At 55.1% G+C, this 21949-nt stretch overlaps 1 protein-coding gene across 1 annotated transcript in view; it reads left to right on the forward strand.

The window, feature by feature from the left end:
- The window catches only part of MED27 (mediator complex subunit 27), a 163404-nt gene that overhangs the window by 87040 nt on the left and 54415 nt on the right, over nucleotides 1-21949 (forward strand). The gene's annotated exons all lie outside the window — the stretch shown is intronic.

Consider the following 21949-nt stretch of genomic DNA (forward strand, 5'->3'; position numbering starts at 1 on the left):
TCCTGCGCAGGGCAGAGCAGCCTTCTCACAGCATGGAGCCAGTTTTGTCCCCAGTGATTAAACCGGCCAGGGACTTCCCATCCCATTCAGAGCAACTTCCAGACACCTCCTCCTGGTCCACCAAGGTAACCCTGCCCCTGCCATCCCCATCGCCCCCTGCACCCGCTCCAGCTCCACCCACTGCCCCCCCCCCACACTTTATCACAGTGGCTCCTATGGATGGGAAAGAGGACAGGAGAATGACCTCCCGCAGGACAGCCCCGGCTCACCACCAGCGATGGGCCGTGGTTTCTTTGTCCTTTTTTTTTTCGTTTTGGTTTGTTGTTGTTGCTGCTGTTACATTTTCCAAGGCAGATCTCTCTCTTTTACTCCTGAATGCTCATTTCTACAGTATGAGGGGCTCACTTACACAGTAACGATGTCATTATCACACTTCAAGTTAACAGTGATTCGTCCACCGCCTCATGCTCAGGCCGTGTCCCCAGTTGTCCCGAACATGGCCTCGCACAGTTGGTGTTTCCCAGACCCAGACCCCACGGGACACGGTGGGTCTCCGTGCTCCTTGCCCGACCCCTCTGCCCCGCCGCTCGCCCTGCGCTGCTCGGAGCCTCCCGGCTCTGCTGTTTCTTTTAGACCAGTTTTCATTTCCAAACTTCCTTCTCGCATTCTGCGGAGTCTGTCCGTGCTCGTGTGGGCCGCGCGTGCGTGCAGCCTCCTCACTTCTGAGAACTGGCGTCTCTGATTTGTGCTGCTTTTTCAGACCATCAGCTGTTTTCTCAGTGCCTTCCAGCTCAGTGTGAGAACTCGGTTGCAGTGTTTACCTGCTCGTGGGCTTTCTCGTGGTGTGGACTGCTGGTCTGTTCTGTTTCACCTTCTCCTGTGGTCCTGACTGGCCGGGGCCCTTTCTGTCGTGTCCCTGTGTGTGGGGTGGACGTGCTGCCCTGGGGAGGGAGCGTGGTGGCTCACGAAGGACCAGGCACTGCCTGCCTTTGGGGGGGGGGCTCCATGCCACCGGGGCCTTCAGACGGAGCGCTTGCTGCTCTGCACCTGCTGTGCACCGGCCTCCCTCCCGGCCCGGGCCGTCCTACCCTCTGCACTGACCCCTGCTCTGGGCGCCCGTCCCCGGGGGAGGGTGGCGGTCTGTCTAAGCACAGCGTGTGCCCGGCAGTGCTGACCAGCCCTTCTGCAGCCCCTGGGCCCCTCCTGGGCATCTGATTGCCTGTGCCCAGGCCCTGAGAGGACCCCCCCGTTTGCCAGCCCCACCCAGACCCTCTCTGCAGCACCCTGCCCCGGCAGGGCTTCTCTTTCTGGAGGTGGGTGTTTCCTGGCAACTTAGGGGTGTTGCTGCCCTGCCCACCTGTATTCTGTGGTTTGTGAGGAGTTTTTGTTTTATTGAAAATATCCTCCGTCCCTCACTGTTTTAGCTGCTTTGTCTAGTTTCCAGGGGGAGATTTATAAAGATTCCAAATGAAACACAGCTTGGAGGCCTTCCCGACCTCCCTCAAGGTGGCCGCCCCTGTGAGCCGCTTCATCCGCCCTCAGGGCTCCGTGGGCAGCGCGCTCGCCCCGGGCTGGAGTCCCGGCCTCCAGCCCCTGCTGGGCCACGCAGTGTAGGCGGGGAGCCTCGGCGCAGCAGGCCCCGCCTGCCCCAACCACCGTTTTCCCAACGGCTCGAGCACTTTTTACCATGATTACATTACTGTGAAAACTGAGTGAAAGAAAAATCTTCTCCAACGTTTTGAGGGCACTTAAACTAATTAAGTGCAAGAAAAAATTCTATTTTAAGATAGTAAAATATTAATGAAATATATACTGGATAAATGTCATCAAAATTTTAAAATCTAGGCTTCCCTTGTCCCAGCAAAGATGACGAATGTCTGGCTCCCTCCGTCTCTTGTCTTTCCCACAATGCACCATGTGCTCGTGAACACAGAGTCATTGAAGACAGGCAGGCAGTGACTGGCATCTACAGCAGCATGAACTCTAGGTTCACCAACAGAGTGTTTCCACCAGGGAGCCCTGCAGTGTAGTGGGAAGAGAGATGAACTTGGAGCCAGAAGCCAAGCAAGACAGTGGCCCCATCGCTGCCCGTAGTAACTGCATGGCCTTAGCGACCTGATGCTGTCAGGTTTTCTTCCATCAGTTAAAACATAGCTCTGAGGATGGGACTCTTGTAAACATAAGTACTAGGGGGACCCAAGGAAACCCAGGACTACCTTCTGGAGGGCAGGCCCCTGGAGTACGGGCTCCCCCACGCGGTGAGTGTGCCTGGAACCCATCTGAATCAGCGCATCCGCTGGTGCTGTTGTGAGAGGCTGCGTTCCGCTTCCGTGAACTGTTTTTGAAGACTCAGCGCATTGCCTGTTTCATGATGGGTGATTTACCAGCGCATCCGCCCACACCGTGCTGAGTGTTAAGCAGTTTTTGACTGAAAATGGCATGACCTCCATGCCCCACCCTCCCTGTTCACCCGATCTCTCCCCGAGCGACTTTTTTTTTGTTTCCCTGATGAAAAATGTCCTCAAAGGCATTTTGCCGATGCAGAAGAGGTGAACCGAAAAATGGCAGAAGCACTAAAAGATACCAAAATCGACAAGTTCACAACCTGTTTTGAGCAGTGGGGAAAAGTCTCACTAGGTGTATTGCATCCATTGGAGAGTACTCTGAAGGTGACTGAAGTTTAAACATGTGAGAATAAATACACAATGTGTTATAAATAAATTCTGTTTGGGGAGAGTCTCCCATCATATCTATTAGCCTAAGACTGGTTCCGACTCCTGAGTACCAGTCACCAGACAGTTTCTGTCTGGTCGGAGCCTCTGCTGTGACCGTGACCCAACAAAGAAAGCGGAAGGGGGCGCTCGGAAAACCGTGCGCCTCAGTTTCATTTCACAGTTGTCCTTTGCAAGTAGCCACGGAGCCTCTGTGTTGATTCGCGGTGGTGGCGTCATGGGGCGCACATGGTAAGAGAGATTTCTTAGTCAAGTTCAGTTCTGAAAATAGTCCTGTGCCTTCTGAAATTTTTGAATTAACACCCACAAATTGGACTGGCCCGGGGCTGGCATTGTAAATAAGCTTGTGGCGTCCTGTTTATTCAAGCACTGATATTCTCGCACAGATACGAACGGTGCGAGCGGTGTCACTTACTGACACATAATGACAGAGGCTCCCTCACACCACGCCTGTGCCGTGGGCCAGGCCCCGCACCCCACACACCACTCACACGGGCGGTCGGCCCCACTGCGGATGAGGGCAACGTCGCTGTCGTTCCTGAGCCTCACAGACGAAGAGACTGAGCGGCGAGGGCCTGAAACCGCCCCACGGCTCGTGACGGTGACGAGGTCAGCGTCCAGTGAGCATTCAGGCATGCGCTTAGTAGGTGCCACACTCTGGTCTGTGTGCTCTGTGTTTAGTAGGCCGTTGAGTCTCAACAGAGTCCCTGTGAGGTGGGTGCCGTGATGTCTCTTTTACAAATGAGGAAGCTCAGGCATGGAGGTGTGAGCGGTGACTTGGCCAAGGCCCTGTTGCTAGTTAGTGTCAGAGCGTGTACTTGAGCTTGGCAGTCAGCGTCCAGAGTCTCATCTTTGTGTCATGTCACCCAGCAGCAGGTGGTGCGACAGAGACTGCACCGTCCCTGCGTTCAGCTGTGCCACAAGAAGTGACACAAGAAGAGCAAAAGGGGCCCTAAGTGAAGAGACCGCAGACCTGTTCCTGCCACTGGGGACAGCATGGAGTTGTCAGCCTCACTGCGCATGACGTGAAATCTGGCAGAAGCAGAACTGCCTGTGGCCCAGTCCCTGAGGCCTGGGGTCTGGGGACGGTTGGCAGGGATGCTCTCTCGGTCTCCACCGTGTGGCCCAGACTCCAGGGTGTGTCCCTCCCGGTGCCCACAGTCACCAGGACGCAGTGGAGGCTCTGGTGGCCGCTGGCCATGCTGCTGTGGCTGGCTCACTCTGCACTGGGGCTTAATGTTTGAAAGGCGTTCATCTAAAAAGCGAATCCCCAGTGTGGGTGTGGGTGTGTGGGTGTGTGTGTGTGTGTGTGTGTGTGTGTGTGTGTGTGTGTGTGGAGGGGGCCAGTTGTAACTTCAGTGACACGGTTGTGTGAGAAATTTGAGGTAATACTGACCAATGAGAGTGGCTCAGCTTTGTTGTTGAAATGCAGTCCTGCTCGTATGTGTGTGTATTGAACTGTTTTCTTAATTCTGGATTTGTAGTTAAGATAAAGTGGGGCACACTGATACTTGTGAGCACAAAATCAGGTAGCCCAACACACGGGCCCCTGGGAGGCGGAGCCGGCATGGTGTCTCGGCTCTGCCGAGGGGCCACCAGCAAGCCGGCTGCACCGGCCCAGCCAGGAACCGCACCAGGCCGAGAAAGGCCTCAGTCAGCAGATCCAGCATGGTTGCCTCACCTTGCACGTGGTGAGCTGATGGCTTGAAAAGTCTATAGCGGTTTTTCAACTTGAAAAGATCAAATTTGAAATAAATAAATTGATCCACTAACCTGTTACAGGAAGGTTCCCACTGTGCTTAGTACCCCCAGTCACTGAGACGAGGCTGGTTGAGCCTCACTGGAAGAGGCTTTCAGGGTGATGGGCGGGCCCTGTGACCACTCGCCAGCCCACTTTGTGTGCGGGAGGCGGGCACTGGCTGCCCCCCGGCCAGTGCCAGGAGCACCGTCCTCTGCAGCGGGCCCCACTCTGTGCAGCCATTGATCAGGGAAAGCGACCAGTTAGCAGTAAGTGTTTCCTGGGCCATAGGCATTATGAATAATGTGCTCTTCAGTTAAAAACAGCACTTTAAGCAGTTGTTTAAACCTAGCCATTTGGGAATGAGGGAGAGAGCTTCATGAATAATTTATTTCCAAAGAAAAGATGAAGGGAGCTGAACTTTTTCCCCTTCCCAACCTTTTGTACTTAAGCAAAAACCTGCAAATGATCTCAATCCAGACAAACAGAATTCATCATGCATACTCGATGTACGTTTGTGTACTTTCATTTTGGAGAAACCTTTGTTGGGAAGGTGTAGTCCTGTAAAATGCAATGAGTTTAAAGTAAGACCCGGGTATGGGATTGCTGGAAGGGTTTGGGGTTTAGACGCGGCACCAAAGCGTAGGGCCCTGCGGAAGCTGGAGGCGCGCTTCCTGCCCTTGCCTCGAAGGCAGCACCAGGCCCCTCGGGGTGGGCTGGTGTGCTCCCTTCTGCCTGCACACTGGGCTTTCCACCGTTCCAAGCCGACTGCCCTCTCCCTTGCACTGCAGTCCATGCTGTGGGGTCCGCTGGGGGGCCCGGGCGGGGCAGGTGCAGCACCACAGCGCCTGCTCTCCTGCCCTGAAGCCCCACGGTACTGTGTTTGGGGGCCCGCGGGCTGTGTGGCCAGAGGGGAAGCTCCCAGGGAGGACTTCCCATCAGCCGTCTCAGCCCCAAAGGAGGTCAGGGCGGGGCGGGGGTGAGCCTGGACGCTGCTTCTCAGTGAATGTACCTTGGCCACCACTGTGGGCAGTTGTCATTTGTTGGTTGATGGCCTGGTTTCCGGCCCCGTTTTAAACGCTTAACACCTTATTTAGCCCCAACACCCTTCTGAGCTGGGTGCAGCTGTCACCTTTGCATCCTAGGTTTGGACAGAGGCTTGGAGCTTCGGGTTCCTTGCCTGGGTGCCCAGAGCCTGCGTTTATGCCCCTTTCACCGACACCGCCTTCTCTGTTGCCACACAGCCAGCACCCAGGAAGGCCACACCCACTCCCTCACTGTCCCTTTTTGATCCCATAGCAAATGGAACCACACAGTGGGAGAGCAGGCCCAGCTGACCGCCGCTGTCCATGTCTCAGACTGTCAGAGGCCCATCTTCTCCGGGTCACCAGGGCAACGTGTTTGGAAACACGCTGGCAACAGCGAGGGGCTTGTGCTTCCGCACTAGGGAAGAAAGGAGGGGACTAGAAATGCCAGTGGATGCGCAGAGCAGTGGTAAAGTAAACTGTCTTCTTGTTAGGAGTAGATATGTCTTTGTTTTAAGAAGAAACTCACAAAGATGGATAAAATTCAGCTTGGGCATCCAGAGAGGTAGGTGTGAGGTGTGTGGAAGTCTGCTTGGGAGGGGAACACACTCCCCGGGGGTGGTGGGCAGAGGGCAGGCGGTGGGGATGCGCCCGCACCTGCGCCGGTGACCTTGGGGACACGCTGGTGGTGGGAGCCTCGGCTGCACCGGCATCTTTTCCTGCACGCTGCTTCTGGGGCTTGAAAAAGCTCCACGTTTAAGGTGGTGGGCCTTCCGTTTTGGGCTAGTCATACTTGAAAAATACCTTTTGAAATTATCTAAACTTAATTTCTGGCCATTTTGTTTTGGAAACACTAACCTCAGGGGGCCTTTGTTCTCTACACTAAAACTTAATCTATTTGGAAAAATTCCATTTACTCTCTGTAGAAATTGACTGGACATGGCTCCTGTGAATGATACGGGTGCTATTACCCTGAGCACTGGAAAAATGGACTTTCAAACAGGAAGGTAGGGCCCAGACGGAAAGTGATGTACGGCTCGAACGTGGTTTAGTGGGACACGACGCTTCGATATTTCACTGGTCGTTGCAGCACAGGGTTTGGAGGTACGTGTTCGGGTTTTTAAAGTTTTATTTTTAGCGTGGAAACTTTCTCACGCACCAGAATAGATGGATCGAGTGTGGCAGGATCCGCGCTGAACGCCGCCCACATCTGCAGGGTGGGAAGCACCAGCCGGCTCCTCGACGTCCACACACAGTGGGGCCGCCCCGCCGGGCGCTTCTCCCAGCCCCCCTCGGCCCCGCGGGGGAGGACGCTGAGGGTCTTCGGAGAGGTGTGCCCGCCGGACTGTTACTGTCCTGCAGCTGCGTTTCAGAAGACGCCAAAGCACATGTTAACTGAGCACAGCAGCACCAGCCTGGCCTGACTTCAGGGCGTCCACGCACACATAAACACAAACTCGTTATTTCTCCAGAGTCTGTGCCGGAAAATGGATCAGGGAGATTTCGCACACCGTGTGTGGCATCATTCCAATTACATTTAAACTGTGACCAGAATTTATTGTTGGAAAAGTGAGAGTGGCTAAGGACCTTGTAAAAACTACAGTGGAAATACGCAGTGAAAACTTTTCACATGTGGCTATAAAAGGCTCTTATATAGTCTTGTAAGAGTTTGTTTATGTTCTTTTTTGTTTATGTTGTCATTATGTAGCCACATTTTAAAGGTCTCTGTCCAGGACCAGGATGGATTCGAAGGTCTGAACTCCCAGTTTTGCCTGCAGCCGGCTTAGAAGGCCTTCAGCCAGTCGGCCGGCCTCCCGGTGCCCCAGTTTCACCCTCCAGAGAGTGAAGAACTTGGGCTGGGCAGTCCCTGCCTTCCAGCCTTAGCTTATATGCCTCCTTTGGGGGCTGTTATTATAATTCTTAAGTCTGTCAACTCTGGGAATGCATTTCCAGACGTGAATGATTCCCCGCAGGGCCTTCCTCCTGGTGGAGAAAACAGCTGCAGAGGCGACCCTCTGCACGTGTTGCCCTTCGGGGCCGGGCAGGCCTTTTAGCCTGAGAGCGGTCGGGCCCAGTGGAGGAGCGTGGGCTCTGCTGTGCGAGGTGTGGGGGGCGGGTGGTAGAAAGCATTTCCCAACTCGAGACCCCTTAGCGAGTTAGGGGAGGCCCAAGTGCCTTCCCGTACCCTGCCACCCTCCTCAGGCCCTGGGACAGGTGGCCAGTCATTTACGCTGGAAACCTGGAAAAAGTCCTGGTTGCCCGAGCCATCAGCAGGCCCTGGGAACCTTCATTAAAATGCGGAAAACTTCAGTCATGCTAACCAAGCGTAAATGCTTTCCATGTTTGACAACAGATAGTGCCACCATTACGAACTCAACAAAGTAAGAAACCTTTGAGTTGAGGCTGAAGATGGCCGAGGCCCTCCGGGCAGGGCCGTGGTGCTGTTCTTCAGCCCAGCGGTGCTCGCCAGAGCCCTCCCAGGCAGCCTGCCTGCCGTCGGTCTCTCCGTTCCTCCAAGGCTGGTTTCTTGCCCGAGGCCACGCGTGCTGCCCGTTCTCACTGAAGGGGGCGCCTGTGAGTGTGCAGGGCTCTGCCCAGGGGGCAGATCCCTCACTTCCACTTGGGGTTCAAAGTGTTGAAAAGCAGGAGGGAGCCTCCTTCCTCTCCTTCTTGCTTAGCCCAGAACGGACCCCTCTTGGGGCACAGCTCTCGGTCCCCCTGAGCCACGGCAGGAGTAACCCCACTGCGAGGAGGCAGGCGTCGGGCTGACTCCCCCCCCCAATGCTCTGCAGGCCGCCTTTCCCTGCCTCTCCGGTGGCCTCTCAACCCTGCCAGCCATTTTTCCACTTGCAAAGTTTTGCCTAATATTTAACCTCAATGTTCCCTGCTGGAAGTCGTTCTTATTATTCTCATCGACCGCGCATAATTGATCTGCCTTCACTCAGCAACTTCCCTTGGCGCGTATGAGGAGGGCCGTGTCACCTCTCCTCCGTTAAAGACAGCCGCACCCCCCCACTGTGAAGTGCACACCCTGCAGTTTGTCACCCCTTTGTTGCCGTCACATCGGCTCAGTGCCTGTTCCACCTGGGCCAGTTCCAGGCAGTCGCCTTGAACCCCACTGCGTCGCTGACTCGTCCCCAGGGCGATTCTCTGCTGTCCTCCCTGGGCGCTGTGGCATCCAGGCAGAGGAGCTGGGCTCATTCCCTTGTGGTGAGCATGGCCCCAACTCCCGAGCACCTGCACACACCCCTTCACGGGCCAGAGCTGGAGCCACAGCTGCTGCCGGTGGGCGGGCGCCTGGGGCCGTGTCTGGAGCATTGAACCCAGCGATGGGCGTGGTGTAGCGGAGTTATGGCTGCACCTGTTTGCTGGAGCAGATCTTCTGTTCACAGGAGTGGTGTCTGGAACCTAGGATTTTAAGGACCTGGGTGCTTACACTCCTGGCTTCGTTTTCTAAAGCCATTAAGATTTCAGTAAACGATTGTTCCAGTCTATCTCATTCTGAGATCCTCAAGTGAACAACGTCAGTTACGCGCCCGCCCATTGCACAGGCCCTCTGAACATCCTGCTCAGCCACCATGGGACAGCTGCTCAGCCACAGCGCGTCCTCACTGGTGAGCTCCAGCCGGCAAGTCTTTGCTGTCAGTCTCCTGGGTTACAAAAGTGCTGTTTCCTGGGGTTCTTGCTGAGACGCCCCTCTGTAGTTCTAAGATTTCGTTGCAGTAGTCTTTTCTAGTTATAAGTTTCTTCAGAGGTTTCTAGTAATGACCGCCCCCTGCCACCCCCAGTGACAAAGGCAGTGCGTTTTATGCCAGTACTTGGAGTAGTTCTGCTATTGAAATACGGATGGATTTTACTAAGATCTATCAAGTACAATAGATTCCAGTTATTTACAAAGGTTAAAGAATGGGGTGCTCTGATTGATCGGGTCTCCAGGAATAACGAGCATGTGGACCACTGGAAGATGGATGGTCTTCAGAGCTGCATAATCACCTGCTTGTGCATTTGGTGAGCTCCTAGGAGAGGTCCATGTGCCGCACGGACCGGAGCGGGAAGGGCCCTCCGAGGACACCGAGTGCGCAGAAGGGGAAGCCAAAGTCGTGGCCCTGGGAGTGAAGAAACTCGCTCTGTGCCGGAGCCTTAGGGCTGGGGCTCCCCGCCTGAGCCCCACCGCCACAGCCCCTGCCCCCTGCATCACAGTGAGTTCCAGACTGGTCTTCCAGCTCTGACGGAACCACCTGGAGCGGGAAAGAAACCCGCTCCCGTCCCCCAGCGTCCAGAGGGAGCCATTCCCTCGCCTTGTCGCCCCAGGACGTCGAAACCCACTACTTCGACTCTCACCCCGTTACGATCAGACGTTAATGCAGGGAGTTCAACACATTGCAAACATTTTTTAAATCGGTTTTTGTGGTATAATTTACATAAAACAGCCCCACTCTATGCTGAATAGTATTGCATTATATGCATGCAGCACAGTGTGGGTTGATTTTGCACATTAACCCAGCTTTGCGTTCTGGAGTACACTTGATCCTGTCGTCATTTCCATGTGTTCCTGGGTTCCAGTTGCTGACATTCGGGTGAGGAATCCTGCGTCATCTGCGCCACCGGGGGCTCCGACGCCGGTGTGGGGGTGACGTTGGCCCCTCAGCTCGGAGGGGCCGAGAGCACTCGCTCTGCCTGTCCTCCGAAGGGCGTCCGTGAGCCCGTCATCACTGCTCCCCTGCGTTCTCTAGAGAGTTCCCCGGGAGTGCACGTGGGACTGGAGTTTCCTTTGCAGGAAGGTTTTCCATAACAAATGCAATGTGTAAAAAGTGGAAGCTTGGATTTTTATCTGTCCTTGTATCAGGCATCTAATTGGTGTCTTTCAAGGACTGTCCCGTCATCCGAGTTGTCGGGTTTGTCGGCGGACAGTGCTCAGAGTGCGCTCTCGTGAGCCGGTCACTGTCTCTGGCGCCTGAGCAACACCTCCTTCTTCATTCCTGATGTTGTTAAATTGTGTGTTTTTTTCTTCCCTCAATCAGCCTAGCGGGAGATTTTTCAGTTTTTGTTTGTTTTTTAATATTTCATTTATTTATTTTTAGAGAGAGGGGAAGGGAAGGAGAAAGAGTAGAAGAGAAACATCAACGTATGGTTGCCTCTCACATGTTCCCCACTGGGGACCTGGCCCACAGCTCAGGCATGTGCCCCGACTGGGAATTGAACCAGTGACCCTTTGCTTCACAGTCACAGGCCCGTGCTCAATCCACTGAGCCACACCAGCCAAGGTAGATTTCTCAGTTTTATTTGTTTTCGTTCAAGTTATCTGCTCTTGATTTTAATTTTTATGTTTTATTTTTCATTCCTTTACAAACATTGTTTCCCTCTTCTTACTTAGGGTTTAATTCGCTTTTCTAACTTCTTAAATTGGAAACATAGATCTCTGATCTTTTAGTCATTTTTCCATTTTTACGTAAGCTTTTTTAAACTATAAATTTCCCTCCAACACTAGCTACATCCCACAAATTTTGATATATTTTTATCATTCATTTTAGGATATTTTCTTTTTTTTTTTAATTTAATTTCCTTATCTTTAGAGGGGAAGGGAAGGAGAGAGGGAGAGAAACATCAGTGCGTGGTTGCCTCTCATGGGTCCCCTACTGGGAACTGGCCTGCCACCCAGGCATGTGCCCCGACTGGGAATCGAACCTCGATCTCCTGGTTTGAAGGCCTGTGCTCAATCCACTGAGTTACACCAGTCAGGGCTCATTTCAGGATATTTTTCTAACTTCCCTGTGAGTTCCTATTTGTCTCATGAGTTATTTAGAATAACTAAATAAAATACCTGGGGGGATTGTGGAGTATATTACTGATTTTTTTCTTGTTCTGTTACTTACTGAGAGAAGGTTCTTAATGACTGTTCTCGGGAACAACACTTAGGATTATTAAGTCATCCTTCGAAGCCTTTTTCATTTTTTAATCATCTGATGATATTCTTCTTTATAAATCATGGGCTTTTTTTCCCATGGCAGAGGAAAGTTTCCTTGGACCTTGGGGTGGGTGCCGGGCGGGACAGGGAGCAGGCCGGCCAAGCGCAGAGCGGTGGGTGGCGGTGATGCACAGGCGAGGGTCAGCGCTGTCAGTTCTGTGTCTCCCCTCACTCGCAGCAGAGAAGGCATCTGCCCAGGTTCGGAGGACAGCCATAGACGTGGCACTTGGGGAGCCATGGTCACTGCTGTTTGTGGTCGGTGAGGCCCCTGCACACCTGCAGGGGGCGCCCTTTGCGAGTTCAGGGCGCTGCAAATGTCCTCTGCCCACCTGTCTCCAGGAGAATGCTAGACTTGGCTCCGCCGGAAGAAGTGTGCTGTGGCACCATTTCTAACACTTTGAAAGTGCAAGAGGGGTTTGGGGGCCAGTGGCCACACCCGCTGCTGCCTGTGTGGGAGCCACTTTGTATTCTATGAAGGGGCCGGCCCCGCCCCGCACCCCGCCCCCGCCGCGGTGCTCCGATTGCACTTCCCAGACACGTTCCAGCGGAGTCAGCGCCCAGGGTGATTGATCACCCGCAGCCTTGCGTCCAGTCCCGGGACTGCTGACCTCAACACCCAGCCCTCCCCGTGAGCTTCTCCATCCCCCTTCTCCTCACTAGCTCCGGCTGTACGCAGGAAAAGCTGTAATTTTTTTAAAGGTACGAATGTGAAGATTTATTTAGAATGGGAAAACCTCCCACAGTTTACAAAGACAAGCAGAACCTTTTTCAAACCAAGCTGTTCAGTCATGTACAGCCACCTATAGGACCTTTTGCCATAACCTTTGATCAGCCATTCTATTATTTGCACAATAATCTTCTTTAAATAAACTCTTTTAAAACTTAGCCTCATTCTAAGACATGATGTCTATGAGCTTACAAGTTTTATTTGCCAGTCATATTTTTCTGTGTACATGGACATTTAAGTTAAAAATGTCCGTCCATGTACCACCTCCCATCTCCTGGACCACTTGGTGAGTACCCCTGTCACACTATAGGAATGGGAAGTCCGGGGCGCATGTGAATTTGACAGTGAACTTAGAGAGAGGGGAAAGCAGAGTAGCCCTTGGCTGTGGTATGAGAAGGAATCATTGTGCCCGCTGTGTGGGGTGCTGGGACCCTTGAGGAGAACGGGGAACAGAAGAGGCGGCGGGGGCAACCGTCTCTCAGCAAGGCAGAGCCTACCAACCGGATCCCGCTGTTCTGTCCGGACGCCGTGGCTGCCTGAACTAGCCACCGCTGCAGTTAAAACGCTCCCAGAGAGATCTGTTACGTGAGTGATGTTGAACAAAGCCAGCAGAGCCTGTGTAGAGTTTTACTTTGTTACCAATTCAGAATGTTCATATCACTGTTGCCCTCAGTTAGTGTAAACATTTTTCAGATTTCCGTATTTCTTTCCTACTCTAGCTGGGGACTGCTGTTTCCGGAGGGCAGGCAGGTCGGCCACCGGGAGTGATGCTGTCCCTTACTTGAATCCCAGGGAGGACAGGCGTCATGGTAGGGCTGTGACGAGAAACTCAGCTGCAGGACACAGCCGTGGGTGGCTTTGCTGGCGGGATAGGTGCTCTGCTCTCACTCTTAACACCTTGCATTCTCCCGTCACCACCTCCCTCTGCCACACCCACCACGGGCCGCAGGGCCAAGGACCCGTGGGTGAGGTCTGTGTGGTCAGCCTGTCAGGCAGGGGCCACTGGAGGAGGCGCCGGCCTGGAAGGAGCGTGTCACTTTGGTCACACCCCCAGCCAGCGCTCTTCATGTACGGTGGCAGGGGCCAGGGTGTCGGGACATGTATGCAGGAAACAGGAGTCGCTGCTCAGAGGCAGCTACTGCTGCCCGCCTATAGCAGGTCACAGCGCAGAAGCCAGTCACCAGAGCCGACCTCAGGCCCTGTCCCCACCACAGTGCTGCTCACCCCTCTGCTGGTGGGGGACGCACCGCACCTGCGTTTCTGCAGGGGTCCAGGTGTCTGAGGGCGTTGTGTCGTCACAGACGCCCTCCATGAACTGAGACGTTACGTTTCTCTTGCCCTGGGACCTCCAGCCAGGACCTACCATTGGCTGTGAGCCATGAAGGCCAGGGGGAGAAAGGCCTATTGACGTCTCCTCCGCATGTGTGAGCCTCCAGCGCACAGTGAGGCGTGGGGGTGGGGGCGGTGCATGGGGACAGAGGCAAGACGCAGCGTGGACCCCCCTCTAGAAGCCGGGCCGCGTCCCTCCAGCCACCCCCACGCCGCGTCCTGCCTGCCTGCCTCTGCGAATGTGAAGAGGACTGTCCTTACTAATGTAATCGTGTGTTAAAACGAGCCAGGAACCGGAGAGCATGTTAACCTTCCCTGCCTGTACTGCCTGTGCTTCGAGCAGTTTTCAGTCCGTGCTTGACTGACCGAGCCTTTGTATTCCTCGAGGCTCAAGTGGAAGTCCCTCACCTTTCTCCGCAGAAAACGGCAGAATTTGTGCTCGTAAGAGCAGCAGCCGCATTAGTCATTGTGTCGGGCTGTGTGTTCTGCAGCCCCTCACTTCTCACCACGACCGTGTGGAGAAGGCGTTTTATCCACGTTGGACGGAGGAGGAGACCGAGGTGCGGACAGGCTGACTTGTCCAACAAGAGGGCAGAGAGACGCGGAGAGCTCGCGGGCCTGGGTTCCTGAGCCCTGGCCTCAGGCTCTGCGCTGCTGCAGACACTTCCTACTGAGGTGTCCACACTCGAGGTCACCTATCAGGTGCCCGCTGGGAGCCTGCTGTGTGCCGGACGGTGTCGCAGGGGCTGGTGGCCTGGAAACAGCGTGGCCTGGGCCTCCCCCACACAGTTTCCAGTCTAGTGGGCCAGCTGAGCATTAACAGTCAGTTGTCCAGACCAGTGGGGTCGGTCTCGAGGTGGGCTCCGAAGGAGCGTTTTCCGTCTGGGGGCCTTGGAGGAGGCTTTCATGTGAGGGCTGCGGTCAGCGGGGGCTGGAGAGGAGCAGACGGGAGTGGAGAGCTGGGCAGCGGGCCCTGCAGGTGACCATCGGTCAGAAGCCCTGGTCCCTCCCCGAGTCGCCCACCGGGAATGTCTGGTTTTCTTGGTCACTCCGTTTGCTGTCGTCCCAGCTGGTTCGAGTTCATGCTCTCAGAAAGGGACAGGGGACAACCTCATGTGTCCATGAACTCTGCTGAATGGCTGAATGACATCTGGTTGAGAATTTTCTGGTTTTCATAAAAGGAACAGGTGCCAGACAAAGTTCTGCTCACTGTGCTCCTCATCAGCCCTGACCTGGTCCCCCAGTCGGTCCAGGTCAGCCCGGGTTTGCTGCGCCTGGGCGGTGTGCAGAGTCACGGCAGGGACCGGAGGCGGGGCCGCGGCTGGCTGCTCCCCAGGAGCGACTATCTGACAACTGAAAGCAGAACTCAGAGTCACTGTCATGCAAACACATTTGTCCTGGGGGGAGTGTGGCGCTTTCCTGAACTGTGTGGGCTTTGCTGACTATTGCACGGTTTGCGGCGTGTGTCCTACGCCTGGAACAAGCCCCGTGCACGGGGGTTGTGAGTGGCCTTCTCTTTGTTCCTGCAGTCCTCCCTGTGTGTACCTGAGCGTTCACGGTCACGTGGAACGGGGTTCTTGTCCTGCACGTGTGCAGCAAACGGCCTCTGGAATCGCTCACAACACGAAAGCCTCGCCCGGTCGTGCCAAACCTGCACAGCCAGTCCGCACTCGGTGACCAGTCTGAGTGTGACCTTGGGCAGGGCAGCGCGGGGCTGGGGACGCAGGGGAGCCTTCGTGTCCCTTCTGTCCTCGTCAGCTCCCTGGTGGAAAGTCAGAAGCCCCGGGGTGCTCTGTCACCGTGTGACATGGTTGCACATTCATCACCGGAGAAGGCCGACTTAGTAACTGTTGTTGATTGCAGTTGCTGGGAAGCTCAATGTGTGTGTGCTTTTCCCGTTTGGTTGTTTTCTCTCTAACATGCCAGGGCTTGCAAAGGAAGTAGATGTTGGGTGAAAATTGTAAGTCTTTCCCAAGGTTAATACATTGTTTCAATGTTTGGAGGAAAACTGGGACCCACAGATACTGAATACAGTTTTAGTGCAAGAAGAACAGAAATTTAGAAAAACATCTGCCTTTTAGTTACTAACAGGAAATAAAATGCAAAGTAAGTGTTTACTATTTTGCCCCTTCCTATTACCTGCCAACTTTGTACATGAACTGAGAATCACAAAATCAAAAATCCCACAGGAGAATGGAAAGCAGTTTCACTTGGTTGTCGTGTTCTTCTGGAAATGAGCGGGTGGCCTTGGAGGAGAATGGAGTGCAGCGAACGAGGGGGAAGCCCCCACGTGTCGGCCCCCCTGCCTCAGCACGTGCCCCTGGGCCCACTCGGGCACTGAGTGGCACTTGCCGAATGATGGGAAGAGAGAAGTTCGTAAGCTGGGTTCATTTTAATGCAGCGCAGGAACAGTATTCAGTTGTCTTACGAGAAGTCCGGGAGTGAGAAAAACGAAGCAGATCCACTCTCTGCAGAACTTTCATGGAGCCACCGATGAAAGCCAGAGAGCCCTGGAAACGGGGTCTGCCACTCAGTGGTCTGTGACCTTGGACGGGTCTCTCAGCCTCCTCTTTCTCTGTCGTTTCTGAACGAGGAGTGTCACACTTGGCCCTTCTACTTCCCAGAGCCCGTGAGAGAGCAGTGAGACCCGGGACGCCAAGGGCTCTGAGCACGGGATGCAGTGCCCGCTGTCCCGCTCGGCCCGGCCCTTCTGCAGCAGGAGGCCTGGGCGGCCAGGCCCACCCCACTCCCAGGGAGCCCACCGTGGGCAGCGGCTGCTGCTGTTTTCTGTCCTTAGAGTTAACATCTTCCCCTGGACACAGACCGTCGGTGGGGACTGTAGGCACTCAGTAAGGGGCAGCTTTCCGACCCCCCTCTGTGCCTCTCCAAACCTTGTGCTGAGAAAAACTCTGTGTTTATGGCGGTGTTGACCGCGTGCGCTGGTTCACATGTGCCCACGAGCTTGAGGGGCTGCTCGACTCCCAGCGGAAGGCAGGACTCGGCGCACTGCACCTGCGGCGGTCTCTGCCCACGCATTTCGACGTTAAGAAACGTGGGGCGGTGTCCGGCGGCTCGCACGGGTGCTCCTCCTCCCCAGTCCGGTGGGCAGCCCTCGGGCGCAGTCCCGAAGGCTCACCCCGAGGGGAGGGCGGGAGGCTCCCTGCGGGGTCTGGGGCCCGGCGTGTCAGTCCGCGGTGGCGGCGGGTCCTCCTGAGCTGGGCAGCCTGTGTGCTCGGACGCCGACCCCATGGAGAGGCCTCGGGGTTTTCTGCGGGCCTTCCCTGGGAAGAGAACGGCACAGGAGGCGGCCGTGGGGCCGTGGCAGAGCGAGGGAGTGCGGCCGGAGACGCTGGCAGTCCAGGCCCGCTCTCCTGCTTCCGTGGGGGGCAGCCGGTCTCATTTCTGCCGCACCACCAATGAGAATCACCAGAAGTCCTGCACAGTCACGATGCGGCATCCTCCAGACCTGAGAAGTTCGGCCGGAGGGAGAGCCGTGAGCACATTGGGCCTGAGTTCCCAGTCTCTTTCGCTGGCCTGTTGAGAGTCATAGTTGAGGGTTCAGGCAGTCACACCCCCATGAAGTCAATAAACCGGCCCCCTCGGTGTCTCCCACTGGCAGAGTCCGGTTGGCTGTCACCTGGACAGGTGTAGAGGCCGACCCTCTGTCACTTTCGGGCTGTGCGGAGGACGTCCACTGGCACTACCCAGGTGTGGTTGATGAACCCATGCGTTCCTGACGCTCAGGTTGGACACAGGTGGGGACAGTGAACAGGGCGTGTCGTGCACACCGTGTGGGGGAGAGACACATCTCAGTCCAGCCAGAGTTGCATCTTGCTCACCGGGGAGCACTGGCAGGAGGCCAGGTTTGCCGCCTTTTTTTTTAGGAAGGGTCAGACTCTAGAGAACTGAGCCATCTGTCCAGCAAATTATTTTAAGGCTTTAATAACAAATAATTTACCATTGTTCTAACGTGTAGAGTAGAAAATTAATGTTTTGTGAAACCAGCATCTTTAGAGAGGCCTTCCACATTCTGTTTTATTACCGTTCTGGCATTGTGATTCCGATTTGGTAGCACGCATCTTTGTACTAATGCTTTTGCAGGACGAACTAGTTCGTTAGAAGCGGTGTTTTGGAGCTGGCGTGTCAGCAGCGCGCGCACGCACACTCCCCCAGGAGGCTCTGGCTTCTGAGGGGCATTGAGCTCCCACCAGAACAGGTGCGGGGGTTTTGTGGCCACGTTTTAGGCTTTGAGACTTTGAAGATGCTGTGCCACTTTCTTTGACGTTTGCCATGTGCGGCTCTCTGGTTGCTGTTATCGGTGACTTCTGGTGGCCGATGCAGGGGACTCTCCCAGCGCCTCGGATCTGTTCGAGTCTGCTGAAGGAACTTTGCACTTGAGTTGTTTCCTAGCTGCCTCGCCTGGGTCCACACGGCTGACTTTTCGTGTCCCGGCTGCTGGGTGCAGCCAACAGTGAGGGCGTGCGTCGCCGGCACCGGGCCGGCGGTGCAGTGCTGGGGTCCAGCACTGAGGGAGGCAGTCATGAGACCCCGTGGAGAGTCCTGCTGGGAAGAAAGACATTAAACAGTCACTGGAAAAACTGCTCAATTACTACCAGGGCAGGAGACACAGGGGAGAATTTAAAAGCACCGTGAGGGGGGAGAGGAGACGCTGTGACTGATGGGGGCCGGGAAGGTGCTGGGGAGACTTCCCTGAGCCGCTGGTGTTTCAGCTGAGCAGGACTGGCCGGGACACGGGCGGACGCTGTTGTGACAAGAGTCTTGCAGGCAGAGAGTGCAGAACGTGCGCAGTGTGCGAAGCCATGCCGGCCTGCGGGGGGCCCTTCCAGGAAGGAGGAGGCCCGGGCCCGGGGGCAGTGGAGACAGCAGCCGACTGCGGGGCCTGTTAGGCCCTCCTAGGACTCGAGGCTTGAGCTCACCCTGAGCTGGGCCGTACACAGCGACGCAGAAGGCAAGGAGCATCTGGAAAGCAGGCGTGCGTGTGGCTGCGAGGGCCTCGTGCCCTCCAAGGTCATGCAACCAGGTCCTTGACCTTGGTGGGGAGATGAACCCAATAGTCTTTTACATGTTTGCAGGGAGCCTCTGGGTTTTGGAGGAAACATCAGCGCCATTCCCCAAAACCAGCAGGGTCACCGGGCGGCCGGCCTGAAATACCCCAGCAGGCCAGCAATGCCGGGTGCCTGGGGAGGTGTCCTGGGGGTGTCCTCCCCGTGAAAGTCCTGGGTGGAGGGCGTCAGAGAAGGGGCCTCTGAGGGCCCAGCGCTCTTTAATTCTCTGAGGAAGGACATTTAAAGGAGCAGGCCAAGCTACTTGATGAAAAGCAGAACGAGGTTTAAGGGCTTCAGAAGTTAACGCTGGCATCTGAGGATGGCCTGTCTGTTTCTGACGCAGCTGGCGAGGGAGCTGGCTCTGGAGCCGAGTCCAGGGAAGCCCGTAGACGCTTTTCGCAGAGCCAGTTGGACGGTCCTGGCAGAGAATGGGTCGGAGAGCCCTGAGAGTCTGACTGGAACTGGGGAGCAGGGAGGGAGGTGGGGTTCTTCAATTGCTTGAAAGTGAATTTTCTGCCTGAAAACACCCAAGCGACGAGTCACACCTTGACGTGGCCTGTGATTTCTAGGGGTCCGTGTTCCTAGCCCCGTTCTTGGACCGTTAAGCCCCATGCATCAGAGAACCCAGCCACTCTCCATTCCACAGGCTTCTCTGGTGTGAATAGGAACAGCGCTCCCTCCAAGTTATTACCCTGTTAACAGGTTGACAGATATGTGCAAATTGTGACTCACTGCTCAATTTGGCACTAAATTAATCTTTCCACGCGGCATCTGCTCAAGTGTAAACGAGTCACCACTGCTGTGTTACTGCTCATCTGCCTTGTTTCCAAAGGTAAAAATGAACCCAGTCCTGCCACAGAGCCGATGGAGCATGCGGCGGCGGCGTGTGGGAGGAGGCGCGTCCTGTGCCTCAGCGGGCGCCCGCCCGGGGGGCGGCATTCGGGGAGCCCCCCCCCAAGGGCCACCTCGAGTGCCAGCGCCCTGGGCTTTGTCTCCAGCTCTGTGTCTCTGTCAAGTTGCGAGCGGTGGGTTTGCGTTTGAAAGCTGCGTCAACTTGAAGATGAAATGTTTTGATTTTTGCTTCTAGGATTTGGCTGTGGTTTCCTCAGTTAAAGCACAGCTGATTTTTCTCTCTTTGGCAAACACATAATGTCACCTGTAAAAAAGGAAATTTGCATCTCCTTTACATTAGGCGTGTGAATGAAAAACAGTCTCCTTGAAAACTATTTCTGCTTAATAAAATCTTCGGATTGAGTTTGCTGGGCTTTTTCTGCAGTCATGGGTTGGGAGGAAGGAAATACCAGTCCAGGCCTCTCCACTTTCCTGTGCTGGCAGCAGGCATTTTTCATAGAAACTCTTTTCTCTTGCCACCGTCTTCCTTTACAAGTAAAGAACCCATGACAGAATGAAAAAGGAGTCCAAAAAGGCAAGGGACATGTGGTGTCTACCCACGCAGAGCGCCGGCCCTGCCCGAAGGTGTCCTAGAAACCTGCATGCCGAGCTCGGTTTCTGGGTTTCTTGGTTCCTTGGAATCATCACTTAACCTACTTGTTCCCTATTTCCTAGTCTAGTGAGGAGATAAGTCTTCCGGAAAGTATTTTGAACCCGTCAAGGTGAAGGGCATGGGGAGAGCAAGTGATGAAGTTACCCTCATACCAAAGTTCTAGGTGTGCGTTTGCATTCTGCTGTCCAGAGCTGGGGTGGCTATTGATTGAGGATTGGTTCAGAAGTGTCGCCTACGTCTGCATTAGCATACACTTGTCAGTGACCTCCATTCACTCAGGACTGCGGATTCTTGCTTCCTGCTGAGTCTGAAGTGGCTGCAGTTAATCTGCGCACTAGATTGAGAAGTATGTCGTTTCCAGGGACCTGGTGTTTGCCGAGTGTCTCTCACCATGTCTCGAAATGACAGGCAGTGATGAAAAATGAGTTCCTGTCCTCTGTCTCCGCCTTCTACCTTTTGTAGCACTTCACCTAGAGCCGGGGTCGTGTGTCCTGCCACCGTGAATCTAGAGGGCGACTGGGACGGGAGGCGTGGTTTCCTGGTCTCGGTCTCTTAGCCCCTTTCACTCACCCAAATGGGGCTTTTGAGAGACACCTCTTGTGCTCTCTGAGCTAGTTCGCCTTTGAAAGCCTTATCCTCCTCTCCGTTTTCCCGGAGGCGGCCGCTCTGGCACTGGCAGGGCCCCGGACTCCCCAGCCCTCCCCCCGGCAGCAGACAGCCTGCAGCGCACCTCCACCCCCTCGCAGGCGTCTCTGCCGGTCTCCTTACCACTGATTCCTTGTCTACCCCCGGCCTTCTATCATTTTTCTCTTCCTTTCTCAACTCAAAGTTCAAAACTGTGCATCATGCTCTCTAAGGAGAACCCGGGAAGTTAATCATTAGGATTATTTTCCGACTTTCATAGCTGATACGTTGTGTTCACTTTTTCAACAAAGGGCGTTACGCTGCCTGCTGCCTCTCAGGAGCCCCAGGTTTCAGACCAGAATCATTTCATGCGGTGAGTGGAGAGCTAATCTCCCTGTTTCCCCGAGAGAACAGAGCTTTTCCATGTCCCTTATCTAATGGACATGTAATTTAATTTGTCATATCCAACAGATACCAAATCCAATGCAGAGTCCTTAATGGATAGTTTTGCATCCCTACTATTGTGTTATGCATCCCCTCTGTGGCCAGTGGATTAGATGGTGGCACAGAGGCCGGTGTGATTTCACTCCCAAAGGGTCTGAGCCAGACCCAGCCCTGCTGATGCTGCGGCTTGGCGCCTTTCCACAGGGCGCCTCCCCGGGAGGGACGGTCCGTCCTGCAGAAGAGGCCCACGGTGTACCAGCCGCAGAGTTGGGGTTCTTCCATGAGCCGGCTCTGTGCCGAGTGCTTCCGGTCAGCTGTCTCCGTGATGAGTGGGCCTTAAGAGATGCAGGTTCCCTCTGGGACAGAGGGACAGAGGGCTCCCTTTTGGAGGAAGGTCCCCAAGGAAACGAGCTGGCGGGTCGCCCAGTGTGTGTGACTGTGCTGAGAGAAGTGTGGGGTCAGGTGGAGGGTGGAGGGAGAGCGTTGGGGTAGGCGCCGAGACAGCAGGTCAAGTGAGAGGCAAGGCAGAAAGACCAGAGGCCGCGCCCCCAGCAAACCACACCGCCCGTGAGCCGCTGCGGCTCCGACACCCGAGCACGCGGGCTGTGAACACACCCGCATGAGCACAAATCGTGATACAGCTCGAGTAGTTAGGGTGCCACCAGTAAACCAGAGGTGACTTCAGGTGCAGAGGACGGGAGGAACTCAGTCCTGGAAATGGGTTGTTCTGGTGACTGAGCTGAGAAACCAAACGGAAAGCGGTGAGGTGACCAGGGCTGGGCCCAGGAAGCAGCT

This window comes from Artibeus jamaicensis, unplaced genomic scaffold (assembly GCF_021234435.1).
Source record: "Artibeus jamaicensis isolate MK-2021 breed Jamaican fruit bat unplaced genomic scaffold, CSHL_Jam_final contig_471, whole genome shotgun sequence".
In the NCBI taxonomy this organism is placed as follows: domain Eukaryota; kingdom Metazoa; phylum Chordata; class Mammalia; order Chiroptera; family Phyllostomidae; genus Artibeus; species Artibeus jamaicensis.